We start from the raw sequence: 10045 nt of genomic DNA on the forward strand, positions 1-10045 counted from the left end.
GGCGTCTGTAACTGTGATTTTTTTTTTTTCATGGGGGGGGGGGTTGTTCATTAATTAGTCCTTAATTAACCTGGTGTATTGCCTTATTAAAACACATATAACTGATTAAAAACCATCAGGTCTTGTCACTTAAATACATGGTTATTGTTCTTACTGTACATTAATTAGACCAGACGAAGCGCCCTCCCCGCTGCTTCTCCATGGATTTACCACCATATTTTACCCTGCCACTCCACTGTCTGCCCTCTGTGCCCCCCCCACCCCGACTGCAATATTCATTTTCATTTGGGCTTGACATTACACACACATCAGCTGACAGTGTCCACAAATCATCCACCAACTGTCAAGTGTCATGGAACATGGCATATGCATGAGGAGGTGGAGTGTGTGTGTGTGTGTGTGTGTGTCACACTTACCAAATGAGGTTTACAAAGAGTGATGTGCATCGGGAACAAATGAATTCACTCTGTCACCTAATGAAATCGCACAGTGACAAATGTATCAACTGGTCATGATGTCATTGATCTCTGAGTGTTTTTTAATGTCATGTGACACCAAAGACAGATTCAATCTGACTTCTTCTTCTTCTACAACACCGTGACATACGTCACACTAACAGGTTGGAGTCATCCGTCCTGATTTTCTTCAGTGATTTTAAACCATTTCTCCTCCACACTGGACAAACCTAATTACTGTAAAGAGATTTGATTTTTCACTCCGTGGTGGATCAGAAGATGCAGAGATTGTTATGTTCCTGAGGTGAAGGATGAGTCTTCCATCAGTGCCAAACAGACAGGCAATGGTTCTGATGCTCTGAATCACTGTATAATAAATTGTTATTATTATACAATCATTATTGTATAATAATATATATCATTAAACATATAATTAATTCAATATGTATAATAATATTGGTCCAACTGTGTCCCCCTCATCTGTCGTCTCACACCTGTATCTTCATGTCTTACTGTACATGAACCCCCCCGTGTGGTGAATGGCAGCCCGGGTTGGCAGTTCTCTCCTGAGGCTTCGTCCATCTGTTGCTCAAAGTGATGGGATCAATACATCTGACTTTGATGATGGCTAAAAGCCTGCTGGGAAACCTGAGAGGTTTTCCTTCAGACCACGGTCAGCGTTACTGATGGACCGTCAGAGCTGGAGGACTGCTCCAGTCTACAGACCTCCAGTGGTTCACAAACTCTACACTGTTGTAATTATTAGGAAAAATGAAAGTAATGAACCTGCAACGACGCCTCATGACAGGAAATAGAAATGATTTGATTTGACCTTTGACATAGACATGTATTACCATGATGAACAGAGACAAATTCTGAGCTGCTGTCAGACTGCTGTTGATTCTCTGTTATCTACATGTATCTGATGTGTGATTGTAATAATGTAATATATCGGATAATGACTCATTTGTTGTTTGTTTTTGTTTTTTGCATAAAATAGCAAAGAAATTTCAGACATAAGTAAAAAGTCCAGAGGAACAAGGAAACAGATCATCTGTGCCTTACTGACGACACTGTCATTGAAGAGAAACCCTGAAGTACACACACACACACACACACACACACACACACGCACGCGATCCTTTCATTTACCAGATGGTTTCCAAACCTTGTTTTCCACTCATCAGACTATGGAGATATTCTGCCCTCCCAGAATTTAATTCTCTCAGACAACAGTTCCATCCACTTTGGCTCACAGTTTGTGCCTTTCATTCTCCAAAGTACTGTTTGGCACTGCTTTTACAATCAGGTTAAGTGGCTTTGATGTTTGGAAATCAGAGTGGAGAGAGAAATGACAGTTTTCTTAAGAGTCAAATCTTAGACTTCAACCATAAGACAGAGGATTGTTAGAGTAATGGGGGGGGGGGTCAGCACTGGCTGCCCACCAGCTCGAGGTCATTTGTTTCTGGGCCAGAGAGACAATAATAATAAAATATTCTGGTGGAAATGCCTCTCAACCAATGAGGTCATTTGAGGTGGGGCTTAAACTGCTGCAGCTCTCACATGAACAGAAAAACAGAACTGTTCCAAATACTCGCTTTACATCTCCTCCTACACCAATGGTATTCGTTACTACTGAGCAGTTCTTATATATTTACATCTCCTCCTACACCAATGGTATTTGTTACTACTGAGCAGTTCTGAAGTTTTTATCAACCCCGTACTTCAAGTCTGAAGTATTACTTAAATGCAGTACACAACATTGGTGTGAGTGAATGGCCTTAAAAAACATTTGATTGGTTAAAGATGTTTGCAAATCAAACTGTTCCTGTAGTAGTTTAGAAGTAAACGTTTGTTTCCTGCAGACGTTAACGTCAAGTTTAACTTCAGAGTTTTCTCTTTCATCCATTCATGTGTAGGTGTGACCCAGTCATTCCATCAAAGTCCAGTTGACTTCTGTGGTATTGGTGCTGATCAATAGTCACTGACTGTGTATTGATTTCCAGCAGAGACGGAGGCCAGTGTCATGTGAGGAGTAACTTTACTCTGATTAATACTGCAGTCTGGGGTCATGTCAGCCGAGTACAGGGATTAAATCAGGACTGGGTTTCTGTCAGGACCCTGAACTCACCGGAGAGACCCCCTGAACACCACCACCTTCCAAGAACAAGCCCACACACACAGACACACACACACACACACACACCAACCTGGTATCACTTCACATCAGACGAGTCTCAAAGGAGTCCCATTAAAACCCATTATCTGGAAACAGAGAGATAGAGCTGGTCAGAGTCATTGATTATGGTGAACACACACACACACACACACACACACAGATAGAGTCCTTTATCTGCTCATCTTCAAGATATAACCACTGTTGAACAAAGGAGGGTCAGGTTCTGGGCACATAGTGGTTCTGGACCAAGTCCAGACACTCAGACGTGTCAGACAAGAACCCTGACCTAATGTTTGATGCTCTGACCCTGATGCTACTGTATGATGTTTGAATGAAACGTCACTATGAAGAGTTAGTCAACAATGGAGTGATGTGAAGGCATCACAAAGTCGATGGAGTTATTAGGAAACAAAGAGGTGAACTGATATCTACTTTAGTCTGAGGTCAGGTTGATCTGAAAGACGGACCCTGCAGACTGTCCACTGAACGTATTAACCTTTGACCCCATACAGAGGACACCTCCCCAGGGAGAGGACGCCATAATCAGGCTTTTGTTTTTAATTAAAAGAGAAAGATCCGAGCATCTGTTTGGACTCCGTCCACTGAGTGAAAGCTTTGTAATTCACAGCCGTGGTCGTGGTGGGAGCGTCAGAGTTACAGTGAACATACAGTTGACTGAAAGAGCTGACGGGCTGAGGTGACCTTGGTGATGTTAGTGTTGCATTTGGTTGTTGGTTGAACAGTTAACTTCACTGTTTCTTGGTCTGATTAAAGAAGTGCAGCTCACCACGTTCACAGCCCAGTGGACGTCGACGTTGACGGTCCTGACAGCAGCATCGGACCGAAACCAAAGTGACGGCATTTCTAATGAAGGTTCTGTGTGAATGATTAATAAGGATCACATCAAGTCTCCTCCCCATTAATAAAAGATGAGCTTGTTTTACCCCCCACAGCCCCCCTTCCCCTCCGGCACTCCCACCCTCTCTCGGCCCCACAGACTGAACACAGTCAAATTCCCAGGTGGGACTAATGTCTGGGCTGGACGTCTGCTCAGCGAGGCGCTGCGAGTCATGCAGCGCTGACAAGGTAGGAGGCAGAGGTGAGGGGTGAGGTGAGGGGTGAGGTGGGGGGGTCGGCCCCACGCTGTGTTGCCATTATGGAGGGGAAGAAGAGCAGCCCAAGGGTCTCCGACACATTCACAATGCGACTGTTGTTTATATGGGGTTAAAGCAGCACGGCCGAGAGTGACCCTGACAACGACAGTAGTCAGCCCTCTGATCAACACGACATCATCATCACCGCGAGCTGCTGTCGCTCAGAACCAGGACGGAGCGAAGTATCTGACTGGGCTCACAGCCTGCAGAGCCAAAAAGAAAAATGTGTCATATCCCATGATGCACCGAGTGTGATCAGGGTCAGAGCACAGTCTGAGAGGTTCAGTGGACAAATGCTCAGGGTGACAGAAAGATGAAGTGGTTCAGTCAACACAGCTGAGGTGAAAAGGATGAAAGGAGGAAGGGTTAGTTACCATCAGAAATACACTGATATAAACAGTGAAGAACCTCCTGTGGTTCTACATAAACCATCAGAGGACACAGATCAGAGGACACAGATCAGAGGACACAGACAGCAGGTCGGAGCTCTGCCCCTGTCTGTTAGGATGCTGAAAGGTTATTATTCATCTATAAACTAAAGAAACTACAGTACAGTACAGTACACTACATGGTTTCCTGTGTCTCAGTGTCTGTCCATGTCTCCACCTCCAGCTCTGTCCTAAATGACATGAATAATTCAGCCCTGACAGATTGAGTCTGTGGTGCATCTGTGTTTTTAGTGCTTTTTAAATCCTTTAAATAACTGCCTCCATTGACAACCGGTCATTTATGGGATGCTGTGCTGCACTGTGCTGTTCATTAGTCGTCCTCCCCCAGTGGCTAATGAACTACATGTGAGCAGTAACACAGATTGATGACCGGGGGACAGATTGATGCAGTCATAGCAGGAAGGAGCTCCAAACTCTGACTGAAGTCCCTGCTTGGACAAAGACGGAGAGAGACAAAGTGGACTTCTAAATTAAATGAATGAGCAGGCTGGCCAACGGAGTGAACCAGGAAAACACAGGTGAATGACCTGCTGTGTGGACTGGCACCGATGGACACGTCTAGCCAACAGAGACGAGGATATGAGACATATCAAAAAACAAAACACTGAGCCCCACCAGCATAAAAGCTGTGAGCTGCTGATTGGTGACCCACAGGTGGAGGTGATGGAGCTGATCAACAGAGGACAGAACCCTGATAACAACACAGTGGATTACATTTAGTGAATTAAACTAGAGTTACACTAGGACTAAACTGAAGCTTAAATTAACCAATCAAAGAGGCAGGTTTAATTTCTGGTTCTGGTTTTTACTGTCAATAATCAAAGGATTTGAAACTATTAGTTTTAGAAGTGTTTATTCATACTCATTAAAGTTCTTTTAAACAAATTCTTTGGCGTCTGCCATTGTTTTCCTCCAGATTCACATCATTAAATTATTTTTTTCCATTCCAGTCCAGGTTCTTTAGAGCACCTTTCTTATTTAGACTTCCCAAAACTCCAGGACTCCATAGTCTCCAACTAACTGAACCAAATTTAAGGCACGTTCATGAAAGCTACTTCAATGTCCTAGTTTAACTAATATGGCTCTCTCTCTCTCTCTGTATCTCTATCTCATCATTTCTCTGCTCTAATGCATTTATTTTCTCTCATCCCGTCAAAGTCCTTGAACCTACAAGTTCAACAAAGATAAAAGGGTCTGAACATTTATGGAGAATAAATCCTGAGACAAACCGTTAAACGTTAAAACACCAGTTAACTCTCATCAGGCAACAAAGTGTTGATGCAGCAGTAAAACCAGGGTGTGGGGCTGACCAATGACATCACTTCATGACAAAAGTCACCGAATCACAGGAGGACGACAGACACTTTAATTAGTCTCTGTTAACATTTGACTCGCTGACTGCAAATACAGTCTGTGTGTGTGTGTGTGTGTGTTGGTTGAAACCTGATTTCCTCCAGTTTGGCTAATGGCTTTCTACTGATGTACGAGACAGAGTCAACGATCACCAAAGAAAGGAGGAGGCATTAATATTTACTAATCCTGGGGGGAGGGTAAAAGACGGGGTAAATGGATGAGGGTCTCTTTAATAAAACATGTCACCACTTAAGTGGTCGTCCCCTCCTCGCTGTCTCAGATTTAGAGCACGAGTGTGTTTTATTCATCTGTGTGTTGCTCATGTAAAAGAATCTACCGTGATTTACTGCGAAACTTCTAGACTGTAGTTACTGTGTGACCCCCACTCTGGCTGCCAACCAATCAGAGGGTGTAACAGCTCTTCTCATTGTACCTGTGTACTTGTACTTCTGTAAAACATTACTGCCACGGTAGATTCTAAATAAATGACTGAATTTTTAGATTTAAAATTAAAGGTCTAAACAAAGTCGTTGGTGACTGTGAAGTCGGCTCCGCCCACAGACAATGAATTATAAATGAAGGAGTCGTGAACTGGACGTAGAGTTGGTGAATTTAAACCAAATCAATTGGAAATTTGAAACCAAGTGTGAGAAATTCACAAACTAACCGATGAAACGGTCAATGTTGGTCAGTTTCCTGGTAGAAATTTTAAAAGGTTTTTACCAGGGTTTCAGGTTTGAAAACTTTAACCACAAGGTTTTCCGATGAGGGATTTGTCCTAGATCGTTTAGACAACTAGTGGACACCATGGGAATAACAACATCCCTTTACCTCTTTTTATGCTACCTGTGTTCACTCGCTGAATTTGCGTTTGTCGCGTTTGGTGTGAACGCCCCATGAGTCGGTGCTAAACAGTCAGCCGGTCGGTCACAGCCATGAAGAACCACAGTATATAAATGTTGTGAGTGATGACAGTCCAGTGAGTGGAGGAGGAGCAGGCTCAAGCTTTATTCCTCTGAGGTCAACCCTGACATGAGACACAGCTATGCAACAGTTTGGTGTAAAGAAACATGAGACACAGTCCCAGACAGGAAGAGTGTAAAGGAGGAACAACTCTGTTGTTGCAGTTCATCAGCAGATGCATGTCTTCGTAGGCCTTTTGTGTCACAGATGCTACAAAGGGACCAGTGCGGGACGTATATGTACAGTACATGGTGGAGAACCTCACTTTGTTCCTCCTTCGCGATAAAGAATTCAGACCTTTATTAAGCAGGTGACTCACGGGTCACAGTCAGTGCTGTATAATAATAATAATGCAATGTCTCAGCAACTCAAAGGGTGGAGGATGACACGGGTGTCGAGTGCAAACGTCAGTCAAAGCTACATCACACAGGTGCACGTGTCCTGGAGACGCACCTGTCGCATCAATGCAAATATGTGAATCACTGCCTTCATTTAAATAAAGCATCTCTGGGACAGAACAGAGAGAGTGGGCGGGGCCGGGGGAGGGGGGGTCAACAATGACATATTTACAGAGAAGAGAAGAGACCCCACAGAGTGTACAGAGTACATGACAAATAAATTCAGAGCCACAGTACTTTCTCATGTACTGGCGATGCAGTGTTACATAAATAATGTGAAAGTACACGGTAACGTCAGTCACAACATGAAGAGAGCAGCACACTGAACATGAACCACAAGTACCACTGTGTCTGTGTTTACATTTTCTACACCAGAAACAGCTGCTACAAAAACATCTGGAACTGCAGTACTGTACTGCAAAGGTTTTTGGCATGTGTGTACATTTACTTTGTCTCCCGTTTCCTGCAGCCGTGTTTAAAGCAAACGTAGAGAAGAAGAAGAAGACGATCGTTGACAACAACGTTCAACTGCAGAAGGCACAGATGTTTGGTTGGTTCGGAGCTTTCTTTTAATGAGACGTTCGTGGACCGCGTTCCACCTCAGCCTCCAGTGATAGCGCTGAAGAGCACGTCTAAAATTCACGGGTGAAACGTCCAACATCCCAGAATCACTGTTGTTAGAAAGAACCTCCGCTTCTCTACGTTTACTTTAAAACCTAAAAGAATGTGGTACAAAAAACGTTCTAAGACAGTAAATGTACTCACCTGCCAGAACCTGTTCTACAGAACTGTTGACGTTTGACGCGTGTTGTGATGAAGTCTGGAGACACCTGGTGTTACAACGTATTAGGACATAGGTATATTTAACAATTATTAAATAAGAAACTAATATATTAATACTATCCACATGTCATAAATAGAAATATAAAATAAATATTTAAAATACAATGTAAAATACAGTTACAGTGTCAAACTGTAGGCGTTAGCACTGAAGGGCCTGGAGCCGTGGGGACCTGTGAGTGACTACAGTCGGTGATTGAGGTTAAACTGATGATGAGTTGGCGCTCAGTGTGAGTGATTCAACATGTGGTCAGCGGTCCGTTCGAAATACTGAGCGTGTCAGAAACTTCTTTTTCTTTCTGTCTCTGCAAAAACATAACATTTCAGCTGATACATTTCATCTCCAAACCTGCTGTAAGTCTCATGTAAATACGTTCATGCTCTAAATATAGACATTTGAACCCTACGTTGTTCTAATGCAGTATTTTTATCCACACTGTGACACTGGGTCAGATTTATAAAAAACGAAGAAATGAGTAGAAGACCAGCTGCGTCACTAACGCTGTGGACCAACACGTGAGCAGAGCGTGAGGGACGACTGACCGCGTCACACCGTCGACCCACCGACCCACCGCTTTATACTACTCAGGTCTCCAGGAGAGATGGGCAGGGGTTTTTGACCAGAACTCACGGTCAGTGAGTGAGGAGAATGTAAATGTATAAACGCAGCATAAATCAGTGGTTCTCAAATGATCAGTCCCACCAGGAACCGAGGCTGGACTTTTTTTTTTTCAATAAATAACCCAATTTAACAAAAACTTTTGTTTTCCAATAAGGTCCAAAATTTAAGTTCCATGTTCTGAACTGAAACCAGGATGTGTGCTAGAGGTTCTCTATCTGTCCACAACTTGACCAAAAGAACTGAGGGGGGAGGAGGGGGGGGGGCTATTTAGAAATAAACAACCATTCACACTTGCATTCACACTAATATTCCCACCAGTGTAAAGAGAACTATCAGTCAAATCCCAAATCTGCGTGTTCTTGAACTGTGGTAGAACCTGGAGAACCCCCCCCCCCACATACACACACATACACACATAGGGGAAACATGAGAACTCCATACAGAAAGACCAGCAGTTAAAAGATCAAGACAAAGTTAAAAAAAAAATGGAACCAATAACTGCAACAACACCATCCACTTCAGCCAGCCTTCAAATTCTTCTCTGTGACCCAGGTTTGGGCCTCGACTCAGCACAAAACCCACACCTCTGGTTTTTTTAAAAATGGGTGAACCCGGGAAACCCCCCCCCCCCCCACATACACACACATACACACATAGGGGAAACATGAGAACTCCATACAGAAAGACCAGCAGTTAAAAGATCAAGACAAAGTTAAAAAAAAAATGGAACCAATAACTGCAACAACACCATCCACTTCAGCCAGCCTTCAAATTCTTCTCTGTGACCCAGGTTTGGGCCTCGACTCAGCATTTGAGAAACACTGCATTAATGGTGTCAGTGAGGAAGTCAATAGAATCAGAGAAACGGTGGTTCGGACTTTTTCTAAATCGCAGAAATGATTTCTGATCTTTCGGAGGCTCATCCGTTTGTGAAAGAAAATTCCCATCATTTTAAACATTGGACTCTGTTTAAACTCACTTTTAAAAAATGACTCATGAACGCCTTTGATCACGTGACGACAGATGAGGAAACATGAGAACCAGAGGTCTGAGAGTCTGGACGGACGGTGGACTAACAGAGACGCAGCAGGTGAACATCAAAGCTGTGTTTAAAGGTGATAGAAGTGCATAGATCTGCGGCGGCCGAGCCATGAGTGGATACAGCATTCTTTAAGGTTGAGTGAGTGGTGGGCACCAGCTGTGGGAAACTTCAAACTCTCACTGTGTAAATATCAATATGATAAACATATCTGCCAGCAGCCGGTTCAGTCTGAGGGTGAGAAGCTGATATGTTACAACAACGAGCGTGAGTGTGTGAGTGTGTGTGTGTATGCAGAGGTACGAAGGTGCGTGAGGAAAGAAAGCTGTGAAAATGTCCAGAGGCTGGAAACGACCAGGAGCGTGAGTGTGTGAAGAAAAGTTGATGATGATGATGATGGTGGTGATGATGATGATGATGATGATGATGCCTCCAAATACTGGATGCTGCCCTGAAGGCACACTGTTCAGTCTGTGTGGGTAAAGGGTCGTTCTCCAGATTGTCAACAAACATCACCTTCAGCTCGGAGTGTGGGCCTGTGGTGGAGTTCTAGTTCTAGTTCTGGTTCTGGTTCTAGTTCTGGTTCTGGTTCT

The 10045-nt window shown here is 43.7% G+C and overlaps 1 long non-coding RNA gene across 1 annotated transcript; it reads left to right on the forward strand.

Moving 5' to 3' along the window:
- The first annotated feature begins 6413 nt into the window (after positions 1-6413).
- Positions 6414-9812, forward strand: LOC107989237 (uncharacterized). Its single transcript, XR_001760747.2, has 2 exons — positions 6414-8965; positions 9204-9812. It is a non-coding gene; the product is annotated as an uncharacterized LOC107989237 (long non-coding RNA).
- Positions 9813-10045: the final 233 nt, after the last annotated feature.

The sequence above is a fragment of the Cynoglossus semilaevis genome, chromosome 11 (assembly GCF_000523025.1).
Source record: "Cynoglossus semilaevis isolate Cse_v1.0 chromosome 11, Cse_v1.0, whole genome shotgun sequence".
NCBI classification, from domain to species: Eukaryota; Metazoa; Chordata; class Actinopteri; order Pleuronectiformes; family Cynoglossidae; genus Cynoglossus; species Cynoglossus semilaevis.